Source organism: Bombus vosnesenskii, unplaced genomic scaffold, assembly GCF_011952255.1.
Source record: "Bombus vosnesenskii isolate JDL3184/JDL3185 unplaced genomic scaffold, Bvos_JDL3184-5_v1.1 scf7180000013299, whole genome shotgun sequence".
Classification (NCBI taxonomy): Eukaryota; Metazoa; Arthropoda; class Insecta; order Hymenoptera; family Apidae; genus Bombus; species Bombus vosnesenskii.
The window spans coordinates 1646535-1672294 of record NW_022882949.1 but is presented as its reverse complement, the minus strand read 5'-3'; the positions used below and the strand labels follow the sequence as shown (position 1 = coordinate 1672294).

Sequence of the window (25760 nt, the reverse complement as noted above, 5' to 3'; positions counted from 1 at the left end):
AATTATTCTGTAAAAAAATCTTATAATAATATCAGTAGAACATTTTTTTAATATCAGAAAAAACATACGCTAACAAACTTCAACGTTGCTCAATAGTCGCATTAATATCAATTTGTAATTTTTATACAAATTTTATAAATTTGGCGCGTAATTTTAAGGATTTACTTTACGTATTTTTTCATATAACTTTCATTTTGATTTCTTTTGAAAATGTTTTACACTTTAGTAGTCGGTAGATCCAGTTAAAGTAATCTGGTCGATCTATCATCTTATAAACACAATGAAAGATCTAAGATACACCTATAACAAGATCGTAAAATAGTGTTCACTTTAAATCCAGTTCCGCCGGTCGTTAAGAAACTTTAAACTGACGGCCGGAGCAGCGAACCCTTGCGCAAGGCGATTTTTTTTCTGATCGTCCCACGATCGTGAAACTGGATTGTACGGAAGGTCGCATGAAGCACATCGTCAGTGTATGGGTTGGAAAGAGACTAGTCGGTATGTCTCCTGAGCGAGAAACCACTCCTGGCTGGCAATTAAGGAACCAGCGAATGTATATGACCTGAGCTTGGTGAGGAAGAACATCTAACTTCTTCTGTGTGTTCCAAGAAATGCAAGATACCAGTGAAACATGCTCGCGCAATATATGGTATATTGAGTGTCCCGTCCATCTGTAGTTATTCCCCTCTTGTCCCTTCTGCATGTTGACTTTCGTGAAGTCGAGGTAATTTAACGATAAAAAATTTTACCAGAATTCATTTATCGGACGTGTAGGTCGAACAAGAACGCGCCACGACTATTGGTCAACATGAAGTTCGTTAGCGCGTGTTTTTCTCCCTTCCCATAACGGTTAACTGTTCCTCGGCTCGTGCACACGCACACGAACATCGTACACACCATGTTTTGCATCCGATTCGTTTGAATCGATATTCTTGCCTACTCACAGTCGTGGTTTAATCGCCACGTTACGGAGATTAATCGTTGGCTAGATACGAGAGACAAGTTATCTGGTAATGTATGTGTGTCGTGGCAAATTTACATGACGATGGTAGTAACACGATTTACGTAGGAAATACGAGGTTGATTAAAATATGTAATCGCTACTTTTAACGATATCGTTTCAAACAATTTTCATCCTCTTTATCCCATTTCTTTTTTAATTAGCAAATGCAAATGCTGGGAAATGCTTGGATAATTTAGTATCCCAACGACGCCACAATATACGTAATACCGCACGAGCAAAGTTATTTGTCAATTCTTGTTAAACGCCAAAAAAGGGAATGTAACGCTAGTACATAACACGATTGTCGGTAAAAACAAACTTGCAAAATACGATGGCGTGAATTACGTTTTCTAATTTAAATCTCATTTTATGTCACGCTTCTCGTGCTATCGTCTATAACGCTTCTACTTTATCTGTATTTTTCTTTCTAACTACAGGGGTATCGATTCATACTTGTCTCCCACGATACAACATTGTATTTGAAATTTACATTTATTCCTAACCGTAATATTATTACCATCGTCATTCGTTTACGTCTCCGTTCAAATTAATCCTTTAAACGATCCTCAAACATTGTTAAAACCTCTAATAATTTCGTATATTCATCTGGAGGACATTGATCTATATTTATTCTCTAGATTATTCTCGAGTTTAATCCTAGCGGGGCTTCATCTCTTTCCGCTTAATCCTATCGTTACAAACGATTAGCAACATTATCTCTTGGCGATATAATATTTATCATTTCCATGACTGTAGAGGCAAAACCCGCGGAGCAGCGATGCAAAATAGCAGGCAGGTTCTATACATTACAGGTATAGTTTGAAAATATCCTTCAGCGCAGTGGAACGATACGATGGGGCGACGTTGGTAGCGGCAACCCCGCGCCGCGCTGCTTGTGCGAAGCGAAGGTTGCTGCTGCGTAGACTCGGAGGGATGGTAGAGAGGCACAGACACAGAAGAGGGAAGAGGTCGTCGTGGAGCGAGTAGAGCGGTAGTGGCTCTGGCAGCAGCAACACGTAGTACACGGTAGCACCGCGACGAGGACGCACACGGTTCGTATCACGTCGCTTTGGTAGTTAGTAGTCGGTAGACTCGCTTCGAGCCAGTCTCACTTCGGTCCAGTGGCGCAGTCGCGTTACGCGTATACATTTTTTCGTATCTCCAACCACTACCAGCGGGGCATCACCATCGCTACACCACCACCACTACTACTACCAGCGTCGCTGTTACCACCGCTACTACCACCTGCATCGTCGAGCGTGTCAACATACACGTAAACGTCAGGAGGACTACCAAGCCACATCGGGTTGTTCCTGGAAAATAAGCAAGAGAACATTTACATCTTCGAGACGGCGCGAGGTATGTAATATACTTATCATTTCCTTTTTTCCTTCAGAAATTCTTTCTCTATTATAATTCTCATGTCGATCCACGAGCGTGAAAATGGTGGACCTTTTACGTGCGCGGGTTCCGTGACGGAAGTGATCACGCGTCGTCGATGAAGACGCGAAGCAATTTTCTTCTGGAGCACCGCCGTGTTTCGTTCTACACGCTCTCCGTGTATTCCCATCGATTTTCCACGGCAAGACCCGCCCTGTAATTTACCGTTCTCTTTCTCTATAAGTATACCTTACTCTACCTCTCATTTCGCGCCTACGATTTGCAATCTAATTTTCATTTTTTCCAATTATAAGGTATTAGATTTGGACATAATGTTGTACCTGTGTGGAAACATTAATATAATCTTCTCGATTATCGAGACGAGTCTGCAGATCTTTTTTTCGGCGAGCGCGCTCGTGTTTGCCGTCGACGATCGATGGACTCTATCGGCTTCTCTCTTTCACCCTCTATCGACGAATCGTGGTTAGCCATTTCTTTCTAACGTAATACGCTTGTTAGACGGCCTCCCTCGATGGACCACGCGTCTTACGTATCGATTCTCGATAGAATAAGAAGATCGAAGCCCGATCGTTGTTCAGCATATTTTCACCAGACTTTTCTCATATGTCCTAACAGAAGTGTGCAGAAACTTGCACGCTTTATTATTCGTCCATTTTTCATACGAGTTTTTAATATTGATATAAATATATTTCTTACATTTATATGTGCAATTTATTGTAAATATCTCCTTATCATTTAACAAATTTATTTTGTTTTTAAATTTGAAAAATTTTTAATTGCATTTTATTCTAAATAAAAAGAAATTTCGTAATAGACAATTGAATCATCTTTTTCACGTTCTGAGCTTATTGTTTACATTCGATGTTCCCTGCGTATTGTTTTTCTCGTTGAAAGTGTAGAGACATCGGTCTGCATCTCGAATTACAACCGGCAAACCCCATGAACAGAAAGAATTCATTGGAAGGAACTTTGCCAACGCTTCGACCGACAGTTCTAAAGTAGTTTTAAATTTTACACGAGAGATCGAATCTATTGTTGGAATTGAAAATAGCTATGAAGGCATTTGAACGTAGAATCTGATATACCGTCAAAGTTTCTTCTAGAATTTTCTTTAACTTATTTTCATTTAAATTATTCCCTTTTTATAATCTTATTTCTCATTTTTGAAAATTTTGAAATATAATTAGGCTTTAAGAAAACAAGATATAGATATTGCAAATATGACAGCATGAGTTCCACATTCAAATAGAAGATTCTTTATGTACGTGACATAATATAGCATTTCATTCTCCATGAGTGAATTATATGCTAGGATACAAATCCATTTATCTTGGTTAGAATTTCGGACAGCAAAAAGATCAGGTTAAAGATGAAATCTTTGTTATTTGAGTAGTTAAAACACCAGACATTAAACATTCTGTAATATAATTTTAAAGGAACCGGTATTTCCTATAAAAATGGTAATTACTCCATAAAATATCCGAAATGATCTTCTTTTACCAAAGTTTTCTAAACGAAAACGTGGTAAAAAAACGCGTGGCGATATGACAGTACACTTAATGGATACACCACTTTGAAGATACCGTATTCCATAAAAAGGTACTATATACACAGTTCACGCGCATGGACTTATCACACATACATAGATACATCTCTCCCGGCTTTTTACGCAATAAGGTCTGCTTCTCGATATGAAAAGTGTAATACATGTTTATCTTGGATAGTACACAGGTTCCGTAGGATAGCCAATGATTAACGATTTTTTTTTCGAGCTGTATGCGTCACCCTCTGTACGTTCGTGTGTTAATTCATTAAAGGATATCGAGTAGGCGACATGATGTTGCAACAACCCTTTGAAGCAGATAACACTTGAGAAAAACACGTCGGTCCAGATATCGACCATTTTTTTCTTCATTCCCCTTTCCTCGATGATAAATTCAGTTGCACCCGGTTTAGACGAAAATGGTAACAATAAGATTATTCGTTAGTAGCTTTCTTTCTTCTCGCAAAATGTTACCGTAATTCACTACTTTACTACGCGTTCTCTAAACATGTGCACCGGTGTTCCTAAAAACTTTTTCCCTAAAAGTTTTTAACTAGCGATTTCAAAGTCCAAGGAACAAATGTTCCAACTTTTATTTAGCAGATGGCATTGACAATAGATGTTAAATTAACTCTCATGGAGGGTTGACGTTGGCAGCTTGATAATGTTAATAAAACATAATGTGTATGTATGTATATGCTTCGATAAGTGATACTTGCTTGATAGTGGTAACGTGAGATATCAAGAAACTACTCTCAGTCATGTTTTGCTGGTTTCATTGGTTTCACTGGGTGAATTATATGCGGAAGATGGGAATTTGCAAACGAGAAAGGTACTTAAAAAAGTAAGAAATTACATCGTTCAGAATTATTAAACTGTTCGTATAAACGTTTTCACCGGGCGACAAAATAAATATTCAAAGCTTTCTCGGTGAAAGCGAGTCTCTTAATTGTTTCGACTAATGTAGTACGAAAAGTTTCGTCGTGAGTATCACGTAGAAATGATAAGAAACGCGCAATTATAAATAATATATTTTCTTTATCTTGTATCTGTGTTTCTAACAACTTTTTGAAACTTATCCTTTTTACTGTACCATAATAAAACTATGGATGTTTATCTGTTCTTTCGATATTTTCTTTCCAGTTAAAAAATGTTGATCTATTATTGAATACATTAAAAGATGAGAGTTAACTTAAACTTAAACCAACTAAAATATCAAATTTCCATGATTCTTTTTTGCAACAACTAAAGTATGTATGCAGGCTAAGTTGTAATCGTATATAAAAAAGAGTTTCGATTCTGGTGGATCGTCGCGAGCGTCTAACATGGCGGAGACCCTGACAAAAAAGCGTATCTGTGTGACTGATATCGTGAGAGAAATTATCACCGATGGAAAAAAAGGAGGGTTGACGCGCTTCGCCATCGCCAGCGAATTAAGTTACACGAGAGCAATTTGAGGGGAAATTGCGTGCAATATTTGCCATTGCCGTGATGGAATCATATTACGTGCGAGAAAGAGGGTTAGGGAGGGAGGAAAGTGAAAAGGGAGGGAAAAAGAAGAGAAGCACGGGGCCTCGACAACATGTGAGCAATTCGCGACGTCGTGTTTTATCGTGTCGGAAAAGGTTTCACGATGATACTGTGACATGCATATTTTTCACGGGATCTCGAAAGACTCGGTTTCGCCCACGGAAAACTGTCTCGATTTTCTTTCGTAACATATAGTACACGCGAATAACAGGATAGCTTGATATATGAATCTTGAAGCACGAGTGACACTCATTTTCTGATTTCCTGCTTATCGTAATGTCTATGTTTATTCTTAGTGCCACTGACATTTGTACCTCCTCTGAAGCAGATTAAAATTATAACGCGACTTGAAGCATAACGCTGAAATTCGCTGATAGTTAAAGTTCAAAGTAAAATACAAATTGGTATTCGTGATCTTTGTATATGAAGACTATTTATCCATACGTTAATGTTATTAATTTTTTAATTATCGTGTACAAGGGCATAGATAAATTCTTGTGCTCATTCTCTTAACATCTAAAATTAGATACAATTTTTTCAAATCTTGCTTTTCAAAGAAAAAATGTAAATCAGTTTGTCTACACGTAATTTTATATAAAACTAATTTATTTATTTCATTTCTAGATACCCTGTATAATTTATCGTACTTATCGTATTACATTGTGAATTAAAGCTGATTTCGTATAAGTCTGAAGGTCTATTAAAAATGTGAATGCATTTAGACGTATCATGACCGTATTACCACGCTATATTTCCCTCTTTAATTAACCTCAATTTGTGTTACATGTGGCGACATAGTTGCCGCCAATTTGCAAGCATCTCGCGTTCCCCGAGCAGTTTATCGTATCGACAGTATCGTACGAATCGTGCTGCTAAATTGTCAGCAAGACATATAGGCTTGAGGGCGGTGTGCGATCGAGGTTCATTGTCAGCACCATATCCAGATAGCATATCATGCGTATAACCATACGAGTTTCTTGCTGGAATAGGTTTCTATTGAAAAAGCTCATTTGCTATAGTTTCGTAATTCGAGCCAGACTATTCCCCCCCCCCCCTCCTTCTGGCAAAGAAGAGAATAGAGAACGAAAAAAAGTCCAATAAATGAGGGAAATCGTTGACATAATATCCATGTTGAACAGGAGTATTTGAATTCAAATGTTCCTCTGCTTTTTTTACATATAGGAAAAAAAGAGAAAAAAATAGGTAATTTTTTCATGTGGATAGAACATGTTTAAACACATTTTAATTTAATCGGTTTTAATATAACGTTTAATAGTTTCTCTATTTTGGACTTAACATTCAGAATGATATTCTTTCATCAAGATATAAAAATGTATTAAAGGATATATACATATCATTCTTATATTCTACAAGTTAGAAACATTTAAAGAAACGTTCGATTATTTATACATTACAGTAATACAAATCATGACATCCGAAATTTGATCGATGCACTCTACACGTTCGATCACGAGCGATTTGTACATATGTCACCATCGGGCGTTTATCTGAAAAAACGCGTAATATTCTAGACATAATCGATTCTAGACATTTCTAAGAACATAGACTTATGTAAATAAATTAACCTTCCTCTCCTTCCTCTTTTTCTACATTATGCATTAGCCTTTTTCATGTTTGACAAGGACTTCCGTCCGAGAGTCTTCCGTTAAGAGATCCTAACCTCTTAGAATTTCAATGTTCCCATAGATATTCATGATATTCCTTTTCCGCTTTTCGTCAACTATTTTTATTCAGAAAACGTGGACGAAAAGTGGTTTCATAGAATACTACATTCTTACATTCGAAAATTTGTTAAAATGTCGATTACTATCTGATTCTGACAAGGTCAGTTATGCAGTTAACTTGTCCGATAATTTATCGACCGAGCGTGTTAATAGATTCGATCCACGAAACTTGCTATCTGCCTATTGTAGTTTAACCCTTTAAATACGGGTATACTTCCATGAATCGTTCCTAATCATATAGTATAAACACAAAGCTATAATTATTTGTATAACTATCATAAAATAGAGTCTTCAATAAGCGATTCCTTCGTCTTAAAATTATTTAAGATTTTAATACCGCTCACTGAAATTTTCGTTTTGTCGTCCATTGGCGAAAGCCATATTTAAAAGGATTAAACATTTGTATCCGAGATTCAACGATATCAATTGAAATTTCTTCGGTCGACATGTCACTGCTTTTTCAATGAAGCCTTTCTTTTTGTTTGCGTGGCTAGGAACACATTCATGCTTTCGAGTGTTTGCGATGTAAATCATCGCGCGGGCGAAGCATTTCGTCTTCTGGACTGTCGCAAAGGACGTAGATGTCACATACAGTAGAAAATGCGGTTTTACTCGTGGATATATTGTATGTAAATGGCGCACAGTTTACGTCGTTCCGTTTCTCTTTACCTTTATAATAAACGTCTTAGCTTCCTGTTCCCCTTCTCCATCGGGGCGAAATGTATTCGTTCTGTCCGGGGTTTTAACCCTTTCACCAAGTATTACAGCCAGGCGCAATATATAACGCGTAATAGCTACAAGTGAACACTTTTCACGCCCGAGAAATAACCTCCTTTTCCGAATTACCTTACGAGAACGATCCATCCGGCAACTGTCTTGAAATTTCGTTGACAGAACTAAGAACACACAGATTGCACGCGATGTTTGTGTTATTATTTCAACTCTATACAATAGTAGCTATAAAAAATATTTGCACGTACCATTATTTTTTAATAAAGCATTTTTTATCAGATTCTATATTTGAACCTATCAGAGAACAAATTGATTAATCCCATTTTTTATGAAATTCTCCATTTCATTACGCAAGTATACAAGGTATCGTATACGAAATCCTGTAATAAAGTAAAATCTCTTGACAAATCGGTGAAACGTATCCCCGTTATTTTCATTTCACTAATGTTAACGCGATATCTTTATTTGGTTAAAGATAATCTTCCCCTATTCAAACATTTCTCTTCCCGTGCTTCCTCTAATAGGAAGTATATAAATCTCATATAAACACTAAAAGCTATCCTACTGAAAACCTACAGTTAGAGAACAAAAAGCAAAAAGTAAAAATACTTTGTACAATTAAAATTAGAAATCTTCTTGTTTTATTCTACTTATGTAACAAAAGTCAAATCTATGAATTGTCATTCGTCATAGAATTATAGGTTAGTAAGTAATTATACATGAGACCTATGTTAATGACTTCATATATTGATAACCTTTCAAACCATTCCAAACATTAAGTTAAGTATCACAACTAAAAAAATCGAAAAAGGAATAGTAGCTTTTTACGAGTTAGGGGATTGTATCGAAATTTTAACGAGAATTTCGCCTTGTAACATCAGAGGTGAAACGACGAGGTGTCTTGTTGCTCATAGGGGATAGAAAAGAGAGAGTCAGCGGAGCTTCCCCGGTTCTCTCGAATAGCCGGAAGACACGGTACCGGAAATACCACGGTATGTAAACGGTCGCCCCTTCTTTTCCTTCCTTCCTCGTTTCGTGATCTTTTCCTAGCCGCTGCAAGGAAAATGGATCGTCTCGTAACGATCTCACCGTAAGACGCTTCTTATCCCGGCTTAACGCGACTCTCTTCCACCTTTTTCCCCTTTCTTCTCTCTCTCTCTCTCTCTCTCTCTCCTCTTTCCCGTTTTCTTCGTCGTTTACCTCCACATCACCTTTTCTTTTTCGCTTCCCTTCAAATCCTACGACAGCAACGTGCCGCTGGCACGGCCTTATCGGAAGCATCTAGATTCCAAGTCGGTTCGCCTAACGCTCGCCGAATAATCGTTCGCTCGCGTCCTCTTCTCGACTCTACTTTTGGTCAGTTGTCTTGGGTTTCAAACGAGATCCCTAGCTTGGTGATCTGGTTACCGGTTTTGCAGGCTCGACACTCGATTCCATCAAATGCTCTTCGTGGCTGTAGTAATTACGATTATTATTGTTGGTGTTATCTTATAGTAGGGATGTTGTGAGGTTAGGTTGCGAATATTCACCGGAGGAGGGAGAGGGGGCTTTTGACGAGTACAATCTAAAAATACCAGTCATAAGGCGCGAAGTTCATTGTTTCCGTAGTCATTGACGAAATCAGTTTAATGATTCACGTGTAAGTAACTGAATGTTCGTCAAATAGCTAATTTACTTTAATGAGCATCTACTTTAATGGCGTCTGTACAACATAGGTAGTTCAGTCTGGTAAATGAATTTTCAATCCATATTCTCTAAAACTCAAAACAATTCCTCCTATCATAGAATAGAATAGCGCAATTATAGCTATAAAAATCAAATTTTACATTCGATGAAACGTAAATGATGCATCGGTGGCGAAGATGATAAAATATATCGTTGGAATTTATCATGGTAACAACAAATCGGCAATTTTAATAATTTCAACACGTTGGTATCGCATGTAAATGAAAGATGCACGCGTGCTTGAAATTACCGTGGTAAATATTAATTTTCTCCGGCAACATCGCGCAATTTCGTATCGTTTTGCTGCCAAATTAGGGGGAATGCATGGTAACTTCGTTAAGACGTCGTGCAGCACGGCACGGCACGGCATCCCAATTAACCAGAGATAATTAATTGGGATCTATTGTTCCAATTGCATATTAATGTCAATTTGCATGGACGAGTTCCTCGTCATCCCTTTCGCGACTTAAGTGTCCCCAGACGTAGATGTATATAGATGAAATTGCAGCCGCGTTTCCAACGAGCAGCATCGTTTCGTTTTAAAACGACCGCAGCGAAGATAATGTCAAGTGTCGTGTGCCGTGGGATCTCGAAATTTCGTTCGCCATTCTTCCTCCAATTCTTCGTCGAATTAATCTTTCTGTCGAATCTTTTGAAGGGCATAATTTCATTTATTTTTCATCTTTTTTGCTTCAAGCACTTTAAACTGAAATTAACAGAAATTGCATTAGTGTGTAATATAATGGTGTAACAATAAATGGAAGAAGGAAAGTGGAAGATGATGTAGCAAGTTGTGAATGAAAGGGAATGAAACAATTAGTAGACATGAAAGTTACACGCTTTATATAACAGTGTTGCGAATATATAGTTGAAATTTTGAGAGAAAATTGTGTTTAAAGTTCGGTACTTTGTACGCACTGAAGATGTACTTGCACGTAATATTATTTACTGATGACACATATGTAATCTAAAATTGTGGTAGGGAAACATATTCGGTTAGTAAGTGGAAAGGCTCGAGTTTAGGTTACTTTGGTAGATATTTGGATAATAAAATGAACTGGTTCCTTAGAAGTTCAAAAGCATCTTTCCATCGCAGAGTGAACGTTATTAATACGCAATATAATTTAAATGTATAGAGCAATTTCATACTAATATCATTTGGAAAGAAAATAATTAAATATAAGTAACAGAGAAAGAATTTGACACTAGAATATACTAGATAGAAACATCAATGGCACGGTATTAGAGTATATACATTAGCACACGTACAAGTCACTGATTGGACTAAAAGAGCCAAGTTCTCTAATAGTGGAGCATTTAACCCTGGAAAGACCTCTCTAGCATCCCGGGTCACTTGAGACCGCTTAAATTGTATCCACTTAGAATCAAATAGATTTACATCGACCACAACCTAACTACACAAAACAACTTCCTATCAAACACATAAATATATACTCATTTCCCTGCAGATTAATCATTCTAACAGCTCAACGAAATTGTTTTAGCAACGTTTAACGAAACTCATCCGTTCCACTCTGTTTCTCTGTTTCCTCTCTCTTTTCACTATAACAGCAACTCAACCAGAACCGCAAAAGACGATTAATAATTGAAGAAAACCGAGTCCCGGGTAATCCACAGATCCAGAGTCTCCCAGTAGTCTCCCAACAGGGAAACGAAAACGGCGAGGAAAGGGAATCGCAAGGGACAGGGTTCACAATGCGCCGGAAGAGGCGAGCAAAGAGGCCAACGGAAGAAAGATTCTGTCGCTGGGCTCGCGGAACGAACGACGCGGATAAATGATTCACCGGGTCGCTGCGAGCATTTGCGTTTCCGCGCCTCGTCCCCCGAGCATTTCTTCCTCGTTCTTCTTCCTCTTCTTCCTTTTTCAAACACTCCCGGACAAATTTGTATTTCGCCGGAGAAAACCAGGTTCTCCTTAAGAGACGACGCGAAGAAACGAGTAAGAGAGAAGAAAAGAAGGAGGCTTTGCGAGAGGAATAAGAGGGACGTCGAGGAGACACATGTACCGGATGGACCGGTTATAGGGGTTGAAGGGCGGAAATTGAAGATTCTTAGGGCAGAAGAGAGGAATTTATTGTGTCATCAGTAGCAATTACGCGGAATCGCGAAATTATATGGCGACGGTAGGCTGTAGATTTCTTTGTGACGATGTGCACTGACCCGGATTTTCGGTGTTTGCTTCGACAAGCGAACGGTAAAGGGGAAGAAGAAGAAGAAAAGAGGGGGGTGGAAGTCCCCTTTGGACTCCTGCGAACTTTCTTGTACTCTCGATTAAATTGATCTTATCGAAGACCGCGACATGCTGAAATTCCACTCCCCCTCCACTCCCGATTCGACCTCGGCTATGATCAGCAAGAAATCGGGAAACGATTTCCGCCTCATAAGTCCGTTTACTATTGTACATAAAAATGGCTCTTTATGTGACTCGATGATGAATTTTGAACTCGAGTAGGGTACTCCTAAAAATATTCCTTATCTTTCGGAAGATTAATGAACGAGGAGATGCTTTTTTTTTGATGTAGTTATGATACTTTGGTTATTTCGGAATCTTTTTTGTGACGATTTTTTGTCGCTGTCTTTTTTTGGTAATAGAATATTTTTAATGAATTTATGATGGTTTATTATCACTCTTATCACTTTCAGAATACATAATCATTAATTTTAGATTTATCTTTCAATAGCGTTTTGTTTTATTTTTAGTTTCTACTTGAAACTAAGTGCCTGACCGTTTTGAAAAAAATATTTATTACTTCCCGGTGAGAAGTTTGTTTTTATTCTGTATAACGAATGACTCGCATATGAAGCTTTGTTTATATTTTATTTATTTGTAAAGCAAAATCAGTAAGTAACCTTGATATCCGTTTTTCGATAAGTAGTGAAAACGATTGCCCGAAAAACCTGATGTATCAGTATACTGAAAAAAAGGAAGTCGCAATAGCACACCGATACGAATTATCTTTAACCTCTGCCGAACGCGTGATGCTTTCCTCTTGCCTTGTCAAATATAGTCGAAATATATTTTTACTACCTTATAGCAGTCTTAATGTAGACAGATGATTTCTTAAAATTATTCAAGTTGTTATAAATCAAATAATTATGAAAAAATATAATACAGAACAACATTAAAAAAAAAAGAAAAAACTAATAGGATCAAACGGAATTTTTGATAAAATATAGATTTCTGCGAAACGAGTTCTAAAAAAAAAAAAAGAGAAAGAAGAGGAAAAAAATAAAAACTTCATTTCGGAAAATTTTTTAAGTAGTAAATTATATTGTCTGAAATAAAAAAGATGTAATACACCGGGAAAAATTTTGATTGCCGACCTGGTACGAAACTAGCAACGCGAGCTGCAGATACTCGGCGAATGACCAGGCTATTGGACATCATTGCTTTCGGTGGTAACACGGTGTTACAATCTGATGCAGCTCGTCCGTGTCGGTAATCGTGGTCGCAACACGCGTAAAAACAGCGAAATAGGTGGCACTTAGGCAGCTCGGTACATCGACGATTCGTAATATTTTATTATTCATTTCCGTCCATGAATTATTCATGTGAACAGGAATATAGGGGGCTGCCTGACAGAAAAACTGTGGATAATATTCAAGCTCATTATTTTATAAGCGTTATAATACTTCTCTTAGGAACAGATTTTTCAAGCCCATCCTCTATGTCTCTGCCTTATACTTCACATTTGCATATTTCGTACAGAAACGATGCAAGAGAAAGTTTTAATTGGACATACCCTCGCAGACGATACTCGATAACAGTTTCGTATACCGAAATACTTTCGTAAATATATGTATTACTGCGAAAAGCATCGGGATACTTGTTTACTTTTGATAGGATTTACTTCAAATAACGGCTACGGATGAATCAAACGGCAATGATTTTATTGTTTGCGATCATCATCACTACATTGAATAGTAGGAAAGTTTAAAAGAAATGCATATACGTAGCATACAAAAATACATAGAATATTTAAAATATAACGCATATGTTAAAATATTTAGAAGCTAGAAATGAATTTTTATTTAGATTTCATTTTTTTAATTGTATCAATAAAAATTAGAATTTGTATAAACATCTACAGTCTAATGATTATAAAATAATGAAATCAATTTAGTTCACCTGTAATTTAATAATAATTGCAATACATTTTGTTGAAAACAAATAAATAACTGAATAATTTTTTACATAGCGTACATAACTGATTCTTTCTTTCTTTGCCTCTTGAAGTGGAAAAAAAATATAGATGGATAAGGGAAAATCGGATTTTTACATATAATGCAAGCAGATGAGAGTAGTAGATTTGAGTGAATACGGCTTTGAGCGGCATGCACGCCTCCACTTGGCCATTTATCCGGGCCACGGGCAGAAATGGCCCTTTACAGCACGGCTAGCCCGGTAATATACAAGAAAGGAGAAACTGGTAACTAAAAATATACGGGTACACTGGGGCTTGCAACGAACCCGACTTCAAAGAAATGGATGGCCTTCAAAGGCCACTCGCGGATGGTTACGTGCGAATTTTTTAGGATCAACGACTACGTTTGTATGATGGCGGCGCCTACCGGACAAAAATATTTTCCCACCGTTTCGTTTGCTCTAGGGACCCGTTCGCTCTGTTTGCTTCGATCGAGTAACGATTCTACTGGGATAGTTTCTATCCCGAGAACACTCGGTTATCTCTTTGTTTTTGATTGTTACATAAATGTGCTATAACAGAATTTTTTGGATTTGGTGTATTTGATGGTTAATTTCACCGAAGATGTTAGGTTATGTCAAATTAGGTTCAATTAAAAGCTGTGTTTTCTATGAAATCGGATTCATTAATATAGTTGTTCTTTCGTCTTCTTCGTCGTAAGAAGATGAATTTTGTTTACTTCATAGTAAAAATAAGTATTGAACAAAACATCACTATTAGTATTGTCACGAGCTAATCAACTTCCTGATTACCCATAATGCTCGTACAATTATACCGTATCAGCCGTACCATAAATGTCCATATTAACCAAGTTTCATCGCCATCTAATGACTTCGATATCCACGGGCTAATCCGCGTCCAAATACAGGGAGGAAACTGCACACGGGATGCAATAACGACTGTATATTCCTGTTGTCCTAAGATCAACTTGTATCACGATTACGCACATCTTGATTCATCATGAAGGTACATATGTGCAGTAAAGAAATGAGATAAGGTAAATAACCAGACTAGCCAGAGAAAGGGTATTCAGAAGATTTCAGTAATCTCTAGGTAATCAAGTAACATTATTGGGCTATTTGTCTATCTCTCACTGAAGATGTATAGCTAGTGGAAACGATATAGCGTGGTCATAAATTAAAGCGTTAGGTGGCGACAGTTATCGATGTGGAGCTACCATATCTACAGCTGTATGCATGATATAGTAACGTTTTAGCATTTTCATTTGCAAAACCTTTCTATAAAATAGATCTTTGAAATATTTATTAATAAAAATGGAAATTTGGAAGAAAGAGAAATTCGAAGAATAAAAACGTCTTCTTTGGTCCGAGTTTATATTTTTATTGATAAATATTCCAAAACTTTTGAAAATTAGCGTATTAAAAAAAATTAAATTGTTTCCTAGAGAAGTTAGTCTTGCTCTTCTCCTTTAAAAGAATTCATTGTTCTCGAACCATGTCTCGTAATTGAAGCATTTTATTTGCGTAGAGAAGTAGCGTAATCAAAGTTGCTCTAGTAATTCCGAGAAAGGGTGTTTTCGCGAAAGATGCGTGGTTTGGAAACGAATGTAATAGAGAGGCATGTAGATCTGGATCCAAGAGCAACGTCCCCTACATGGATATGTCGAGACTTGTGGCTGCTTGTGTCGAGCTACCGCATGGTCTATATCTGACGACGCATTATCTGCTTTACTGCCTCCAGCAAACTCGGTATTGCATCCTACTTGAGTTGTTCTCGTGACACTCCCGATACATCCACTGCTATACCTATAGTACTACTATATTCCACCTTTCTTTTAGGCGGAATCTGTACCCAAGTTTCCCTTTTCCTTTTTTTCGTCCTTTTTCTATCTAGCTCCTTTTCTAGGGTCTTTTTCTTGTCCCTTTAACAGACTATACATATATCTTTATCCTTTGCTTTGTCGCGTGGCCAGCCGCCTTTTATTTTATACCTTCCTCTGTCTCCTTTCTGTCCTTTCACCGACGTTTCAATTTTTTAGCCTCTATCGAACATTTTGCTGCCTTGAGATCCAATTTCTCTACTCTGATGTTGCTCTTTTCCTCATCTACCTTTTTCGATTTTCCTGGTCCCTTCTGTGTCACTTGTTTCTTTCAAATTCTTCTCTCTCTCTCTCTCTCTCTCTTGGGGATTACACGATGCTGCGAGAAGTATCGTTTGCTTAGACAAAGAATATCTATCCAGAGATTTCAGAAGTTTGACGTACTAAGTTGCAAGTTCAAAAGACACGTTATTGCAGAAACTGTTCAATCTGGTTTCTATAGGCCAGAATTTTCTCGAAACATATCTTTGATCGCCGGATCATAATCCTTTACTCGTAGTAGTTCAACATTGTCCAAAGTGACCTTTCAAGCTACCGGGCTTTGCTCCTCTCTTCAGGGTTGGTACATGAACTCCGATTGAAATCTCAAAGCTCATATTATACAGGGTGGTTGGTAACTGGTAGTACAAGCGGAAGGGGGGCGATCCTACGTGAAAAAAGAAGTCGAAAATATAGAATAAAGATTTTTCATTTGAGGCTTTGTTTTCGAGGAAATCGACTTTGAATTTTCGCTCGGTACGCGTGCACTTTATCACGTCTCGTTATAACGGATCTCATTGTAGATCGTTGTCTCGATGGAAAAATTAAAAAAAAAAAAATAAAAGAAAAATTTTTGTTCTATATTTTCGACTTCTTTTTTCGCGTAGAATCACCCCCTTTCCGCTTGTACCACCAGTTACCAACCACCCTGTATATGGAAGGCCTATATTATAGGACAGTTACCTTTCACAAAAATTGTATTATTACAATTCCTGTAACAAATTAAAATTGAAAAAATTGAATTAAATTTATAGAAATTGAATCTATTACAATTTTAGAATTAAAAAATTCTTGTCGGTTGCAATTTTTACAAGAATTTTCCTATCGTTTTAGAATCTTACCCATCTTACTTATCTATTATACTCTTTAACAGTCGGAAAATCCGTAATCTATGTAGCTACATTGAACTAAATAATTATCGAACATTTTTGTATAGCTATATTTTCTATAAAAGTCAATATTACAACTATTCTACAGTAGAATATTGTAATATATCTGTTGCGTATTATCGACTAGAGAGCAAGCGGTCAGGTCAAACCGATCGGTCTTTGCCTGGGTTTTTCCTGGCCTCGAGTTATTGTGTTTACTGCCCTGGGAGGACCGGTCATTCGGAATTTCCTAATAAGGGAAATGGGCCTATCCGTGCCATAAACGGACGGCCAACTAAAATTCCGAACAATATCTATATGTCGGAGATGAAAGGACACCGGAGCCTTCCCTCTGGAAATTCGGGAAAATTGTAATTAAAGTTTACAGTCGTAATTAAACAATTAAAGTCATTCTTTCTTGCGATCTCATCGACGTAGAGATCCACATGTTATATTACTAAATCGCTAAGCTATAATATTTTACCAAATGTCCTACTGGACAAATTGTAAAATGTAAATAAATAAATAAAAAAAAAAAAAACGTTTGAGTTAGAGCAAGTATATCTATCATCCCGTTGACCGTGGATTCGTTATCGAACCTAAGACCAACGTCACTAGCATCGCAAGTGCCCAACCACCGCTGTTGATTGTCGAATCGGTAGTGTTCATACTCGTAGTACCAGGCCGTATCTTCGTTATAACACAACGATGGTCAATTCCAAGGGAGGTCTATCAAACGCCCACAACCCTATTCCTGACTCTTCTCCGACATATATTAAAAAAATAGATATGGAAAATGTTTGTATGATAAAATTTTCTATAAAAATAATGTGTAATTACAACTAAAAATAAGAATCACAATCTCCAAAAAAATACTTTATAGCCCCGTTGAAAATCGCGACAAGTTGAGAACCCGGATTATAGAATAAACTGTTTCCCCTAAAGTGCATTAGTTTTTCCATTTCCATTTGCATAGAAGGCGCGTTGCTCGTCCTCAACGTTGACACACGATTAAGGATTGCCTTCTGTATATCACCAGCGTGTCTGCCACTCTCTAACTCCCATAAACTCGATTCCCGTTACTTCGGCCGATTCGGTTGCACCCTGGATACCGGAAAAGTGTCTCGTCCGAAGTCGGAAAGCGATGACGGCCGCGCATCGCGTCGCAACGCGACAATAGCTCCGATGAGCAACTTCGACAAAGGGAAACGCGCATTTATTGTCTCATTGTCTTCGTCTCCACTTCGTTGCTCTCGATAATTTTGTCAATTTCATCCAGCCCCTAGACGTTTCGGCCATTGCACAGTTTCCACCGACGAAAAATGAATTCGGACGCTAAGTAGTCCCAGTCGAGATTCTTTGCAATATTTACGATATATTTGAATTGTACTCTGGTATTTTACTAGTTCAAATATATAAAATGTAGATATATTGCTCAGGGAAGTTGAACTTTCTACTCTCATTATTAAAATGTTAATTTGTATAGATATGAATTCGCGTGTCCCATTTTTAATTAATTCGAATATGTAAATATCAATATTATCAGAATTACTAAAAGACAAAGGTCAAAGGTGAGAATATTATTGGCGAAGGCGGTTCTTGTTTGTTTTTACGGAATTTCCTTGGAAAAGGGAGAAATATTGATATGAGATATTGCTCGTTTATTATGGAATTAAATATCTAAAGATAATTCCGTCAATTAATCGGATGTTCGTAAAAAAGATGTAAATATTGCTCTATATAGCAAGCTACTTGAATGGAAACAAAATTAAATTTAAAGTCCTAATAAATATATTGCGAATGTTTATGCATTTCCATATTTTCATAAATATAACTAAAGACTTGGATGCAAATAAGAAATTTGTTTCATTCATTCACTAAATACTATAAAAAGTACTTCGTTTTGGATATTCTTGTTTATTGTATGCATTCTGCGGATCTTTGCACTTATAAATTTTCCCAAAATGTATAAACAACCGCAGTTTACTAATTAATATCTAAATGTATCTTATGACCCAACATGTTCGATTAGACTAATCGAAATCGATTAACTCGTACACGGTATTATAGTTTCGAATACTTGTAAGACATCTGAATATTAAATTACAAGAGCTGACAGCCTTGATTCATCAACAAATATGTAACTCCTTGTCAGTTGAACGATGTTTTTCAATTGCACGTGTTTGTGTCGTTAATTTAATTGGACTTCAGGAGCGGTTCCCGTTTCGTTCATCCCCACCGCTTACCTAACCTCACTCGCTCGGTTTCTATTTCCTTTATTGCGCTTACGTATGCAACATTTCCAAATCAGGAGTGCTGCCAAGTGGGACGTGGCACATTTCCTGCTTTACCCTGTGCTGGTTACTATTTTCAGGGTTTTTTTGCTCTTCTTTTTTTCAACAGGAGTCAATGACTTCGCGAATGCACGAACCTGTGTGTGTTTACGTCAAAATCTGCATCGCTCAGGAATTGGTAGGAAGTTTTGACAAAGAGAACGATTCCAGCGTTATCGCTGTACGTTGATGGAGGATATCCAAATATAGTACTGGTTATCGCCTTAATTTAGAACTATGCCCGCGTGCATGCAAACGCGTGTATCATACGCAACGATCACCCGTTTGATTACAATTTAGCTCACAGCCGGCAATATTTCGCAACTTTGTTGAAATTGGATTAAGGAACGTGCCGGATAATAAATAAATTGTTCTCGTGGCCGAGGCAAATTGCAAATAATCGTGATATGAATTCCTTGCTAACCTCAAAATGTTGAAGTTTCTTATTTTTGTAGAGCATACATAACGTTCAAGAAATATCAAATTTATATGGACATTTACGATTTACAATAGTTTATAAAAGTATACGACTAATTATTGAAAATACTTTTATGAATATATGTATTATGTGTGTGTTATACAGAATTTGGAAGTTCCATTTTTAACTTCATTTCTATATTAAATGTTAAAATATTTTAAACTACTATAACTAGTAAACTATAGTAAAGTGTTATATGTATATCTTCAATGTTTGAAATATGTGGATATATATTTAATATTAAAATGTTATAGATTAATTTGAATATTCCATATTCAAAACACCCGATACATTTTTTCTAATCTAATGAAAATTTTAGTGCAATTGTTGGCGAATACTCATTCCTATGAAGACATTCCATTCTAAAGGGAGCTGAGTCTCGCATGTTTTCAAGCTTCCTTTTCAATTTTCGAATGTGAATGCGTATATGTTATGTACACAGTATACAGTACACACGCCTCTGTCATCGAACGTGACACAATGGCCATCGATGAGACGACGAGTCTCGACAAAGGTAAAAGTTGTTGTATTGTCTCTCGGCTTCCACGATATCCACTGGAGTGTACCGATAATTTTGTCAATTCCGACTGGTGGCAACGCCGCTTTTTCTTCTTTCTGGATACAAGACAAATAGTAACGGTTTTCAATTACCTTTCACAGCACAGGTTTTTTTTATTGTTAGACGCCTGGTAGATTTTAACCTGCCACAGGGGTTGTTGGCACTTTTAACCTTTACTCTTCATGAAAATCAATTACTTTTTTAACTTTTTTTTGTATTTGTTTGTTTTCACAGTAACTTTTTATACTCTTTTTCCTTTTTCTATTTTCTACTTTTTATTCGTACCGTGCACCGGAGATCAATTTGACAGTCATTGGAATAGTTTTGACGTTAAGTATCCTTTACAATAATAAAATGTGTTCACCGATTGTAAGATATATCCACTCAGTCGGACATTAACATTTTTGTTAAAAATATTTTTTTATTGGGAATATAATATACAATATAAGCCGAATTTTCGATATTTGAGATAATCAATATAATGGATACGTATAAAGGATCACTGCACGTATTGAATATATTAAATACTCAAAGTAACAGAAGAATTAATATTCACGGATAATTCAGATAAGCAGATCTTTGCGTTCTTGTAACCTTTAATAGGTGATTCTTCTAGACATATGTGAGATAAATTCGAATCTGCAAACCATTTTTTCCTAAAATCTACAATTTTCGAAAATATCATCTAAGCATTTACATATGTTTAAATAATGATCGAAGTGAAAAGGACACCTAAAACACGCTATTTTTTGCTTATATTATTCAGTTTATTTCAAAAACTAAAAATCTGGGAGATAATTTAACCATAGCACGCAATAGAGTAGGCATTTCTGTTCAGGAAAGCATAAAAAAAAAAAAGTAGAAAATCGTGTTTGGTTTCCAATATAAAAGCGAAACAGTAACAAAACACATGGCAGTGACAGTGATACTCAATGTTGGCGGTTCCCTCGTCTGCCGCTCGGCGTAATAGAATCGCTAAACGCGCGCGGCTGTTATCCTCCAGTATTGAGTACCATTACCGTTGCTGCGTGTTTTGCTAAAGTTTTTCGCTTTTATATTGGAAACAAACCATGATTTTTCAGCGTTTCTCGATGCTTTTCTTAGCATGAACGTCTGCTACATCACATGCTATAGTTAAATTTTCTTTTAGGCTTTTAGTTTTTGAAATAAATTGAAAAATGTAAGGCATGTCCACAGAATTGTTTCGTCTCAATTGCAACTCACTAGCTGTTAATGTAGAAGCACAAAACATCTCCGAAATTGAAAATTTGCAATTATGTTAAAAATTTTTTTTTTTTTTGAAAACTGTGGGTTCTCGGTAAAAACATTTTGCGGGTTCGTGTTTACCTCTCTGCGGTCTATAAAAATCGCCTATTGAAGGTTGCAAAATTAAATACGTGTTGAACAGTGTTATCAGCGACGAAATCGATAGTGAATATTCGATGCAATTATATTCCCCTTTATATTTCTACTATATAACGTCACTTTATAAACTTTCCAGTAATGATCAAAGCTACGAAAGACTGTAATTAAGACCAAACTACAAACAAGGTGAACATACACGTATGCTTTACACTCCTTCATCAAAGCTTTCATTCATTTGAATCTCTCCTAACCTGTTACGTCTTCGAAATTTCTTAAGACATATATAACGTGTATAAGTACAAAGATCTGGAAATTAGTAAACGAGCTTCAAAGAGTTCGTATGGTAGCTGTTCCGTGCAACATGCCGCCTCTTGTTATCTTCCAGGACATTTTCAAAGAATCTGTTAATCCAAGCTTCCATCATGGCGGAAAGAACGCATCGTGTTCCAATGTGTGAACTCCTATACAACATACACATAAGTACTTTCCTCTTCCACGAGATTCCTCCAACACGAGTTTTTACCTTCCTTTGTCACCTTCGTGTGTCTGTTCATTTTCTCAACATCGCGTCGGTTCTATCTGGCACGCCTCTGTAAACAAAAGCAAAGCCGCATTGCTGGGCTCCACGATGCACACAGAGCGAGAGAAAGAAGAAGGAAGGATACGGCGAGGGTGGTCTGGAAGGGGGTAGGGATCTTTTAAAAATAGCTTTCTCCACAAGAAAGCCTCGAGTGGGTTTCTCTAATTAAACAGAATTTCCTTGGTTAACCACGCCGACAAGTGTCGCCAGGACTCTCTCTCCCTCTTGTTGCACTGAATCTATACTCGCGCCACTGTCACTGCGGCTAATTATGCAGCTTAGTGACTTTTCTCAATTTTCACTATTTTATTTCAGTTTTTCTTTTTTTTCCAAAGGTTTATTGCATTACTAGACAGTGGACTTTTATATAGATTCATATTTTTATGAACACATTTAAAGAAATAGAACTCAATTAGAACTCTGTTTCACCTCCTTAGAATTACAACGAGCACTTTGTAAATTTTATATATTCTTATATGTTACATTTTGTAAATTTTTGCGTATGTAAATTCTCTATAAATGCATTGACCTTTTTGATAAATTTTAGTTGGATTAAGCTGAAAACGCATTAGGTTAAAAAGCTTTCTCCTTCTTATAATTACCTCACTGAAGTTTCTATCTTTGTTTTTCCTTTCCCCAACCCCTTTTTTCCTTCCTCTCTTTTAATCTACTGGTCACGCCAAATATGCAGAGCGGACTGCTCGAAATTTCCAACGTCTGATTTTCGTCGATAATATCGTCTCCAAAAGGGAAATGGATCAAACGAATGTTACGTGTTATCAAAGGGAATATAAATTTGATCGAATAAAATCGTTCCAGCGGAGACGTACGAAGTAGCGTCGAACGTATTACATACACATAGGTTAGGGTAGCCTTTTGTTGGTTCTACGTCGATGAAACTAACAATATGTATCTGTTACGCCACGAGGCTTACCACAGGCTGTATTTTCTAATCGTCGCTCGCGGTCCTACAACGTCGCAGGCAAACCGTCTTATCTGCCCGCCGGATCATATACAATGTATCGACGAGAGTGTAACGTCAATTCATATCAGAGATCAGGCCACACACCACGGACAGGATGGCACCCAGATGTCTGCATATCCTTGGCGCGCACCCTCAATAGTCTTAAGTGCCCACCAGGGGGCCTTGGCATTTTTATAGTCAAGGTCCTTCGGACCAAGCGAGTATTTCCTGTCTTAAATTTCCCTTTACGTTTATTGTCTACCACGTGTTAGCTTAGAAAGTTGGTTTTCTCCACATCTGGTATGTTCCGTTGGCAACTTTCTCGCGAGGGCGGCTAAAACCCTTCCTGGTCCACCAACCGTCCTATTATCCAATCGGAGATGGTGTCTACTGCCCTCACTTCCTTAACCAAAATTGTCATCAACAAATCCGATAGTCCCGTGTCCTTAGACACACCCACCCCTAGCTTTCCTCAGACACAGTATCGTCAGTAAAACTTCACTTATTCTGTATCCTTAGAATAGTCAACATATCTATGTCGGTCTCTTATAAGTCGCGTACTTAATGTATTGTTGTAACTAAGTCTTACATAACGTGGTTGGAGTGAATTGTGATTTATGTTAATTCAGTGCGTGTTACATTGTGATTGCTGGATTCATAATAAAGGTTGATTAAAACCAAGTAAATAGTTGTGTTACGACTCGACTATATTTTATTTTCACCGACCAACCCAAAAATTACGTGACAAGAGCATAGTTGTCGCCAAGCAGCGAGCTCTAGAAACGTCGATTTTTGACCGTCACGTTTTTCACACTAGAAGAGGCATACGTGATCATAGGCGCGAGCGGTGGCGTGACCCGAGCATAGTGGGGGTCGTCTTCCAAATGAGACAAAGGAATAATCGAAGGGCGTTCAGTTCCTTCTGACGAGTCAAACGTGACACTTCGACAAATTTGACGAGCAAACGAATTTATCTAGAGATATCGTAAAGTCGAGTCAACTTTCTGTAATATATTCAGCATATTATTGTAAAATATATTATTCTATGTTAACCTGTTAATACAGCGTTACATTCATTAAACCACCTCTGTTATCTTAACCGAAACGGGGGAACGACTATTTCGCGGCGTCGATTAACATAATCGTAGCGAGAATTTACGCCTCTCGCTGACGCGTTTTCCTAGCGACCGCGTCTCTCCGCGAACGGTCGTAACAGTATCTGTCTGCTCGTAACGTATTTAAGAAAGCAAGTTCGTACAAAGTGCGATTTCCTCGCTAGGTATAACTAGACTTAGAGAAGCTTATCTCCGTTACGACCCAAAAACCGTTTTAGATACATGATAACTCATTTTAGTAATAATATTCGGTTCGTGTTATGAACTGAGAGGTTTACAATAGTTCCAAGTTCCTTCAATTTTTTTTTTTTTTTTTAATGTTTATTAAACCGAAGATACAATTTTAAATACATTTTAGTATTCACAATAAACGGTGAATTTTTGTAATGATGTTTTAGGTAAAGGTACCGATACACAACGGTACGACGTGGCCATGCTATAATATGTGTAGGCGCTTTACATTTTTCGTGTTTAATATAATTTTTGGGTTTCAGCCGCTGGGGGAGCGGAGCTTCTATGTGATTTTGTCAAGTTCCTTCAATTGGTCAAGTTAATTTGACATCTGATATTTTTTTGGCAGAAGTTATATATTTATGTTTAATATAACATTTTCCTTCAGAAATAGCAATATCGTGTGAATGTAAATCAAATGGCAATTTCGAATGACGTACTTCGCGCAGTTAAATGTTTTTTTCCATTGTCAGAATTCACTGTAGAAATTTCATCTTCAGCTCTACTTCTTTTTTGTCTTGGCTTTTTCTTAATCGCGAGCATCGTGTACGTTGGTTGCTGGTGGATTTTTCCTCTGTCGTTTCCGTGACTGTTTTCCATGTTTTTATTTCGTTAGTGCTTTATAATTGAAGAAAAAAGCGCTTCCCAAGTAATAAGGGCGGAATCTCTAAAACGTAGCTTTCTTACGGTTCTGCTATAGAAAAAGCTCGAGTGGACTTCCGTAATTAAAGAGAATTTTCCGAGTGACATGTCAAATTAACTTAACGACTTTCGTACTCTGTTACGCTGGGGTTTTAACGATTTCGAATTCCCCTCCCCCATTTCATCCTTTCTTTTTAGCTCTCCTATATATATATATATATAGCTGGTAGGCATTTAATTTTCGCTAAACTAACAAGGATATGTTTGAAATTGTGCATATACAGGCGCGAAAAGAATTTTTCTGTAAACGAACATCGTTATTATTTGATATTTGTCAAAGTGGAGATTAAAGAAAATGTTTCTCCATTTTGTTGATAAATAAATAAAAAACAGTACAATATAATTGCAGGATTTTTCAACAAATTGCAAACGCGTATTTCGAATGCAATATATATATAAAGCATATTAATAAAGCGCGTTAATTAAATTATTCCCAGCAAACGCAACAGTTAGAGAATCCGATTCATTGTAGCTTATTACTGCAAGTATTATTGTTGAAACGCACTGTGTTCAAAATCGCAGTAGGTAATGTATGCCTGTGTTAATGTAAACAATTTTATT

The 25760-nt window shown here is 37.0% G+C and overlaps 1 protein-coding gene across 2 annotated transcripts in view; it reads left to right on the top strand.

Moving 5' to 3' along the window:
- Nucleotides 1–2179: 2179 nt before the first annotated feature.
- LOC117233855 overlaps nt 2180–25760 on the top strand; it is a 46029-nt gene continuing 22448 nt past the window's right edge. The window contains exon 1 of one of the 2 annotated variants that reach the window (XM_033494490.1): nt 2180–2362. The gene's annotated coding sequence lies outside the window, so the exon portion shown is untranslated. Of the gene's footprint in view, nt 2363–8921; nt 8947–25760 lie in introns of those variants that run through there. The other variant, XM_033494491.1, reaches the window with a different exon arrangement.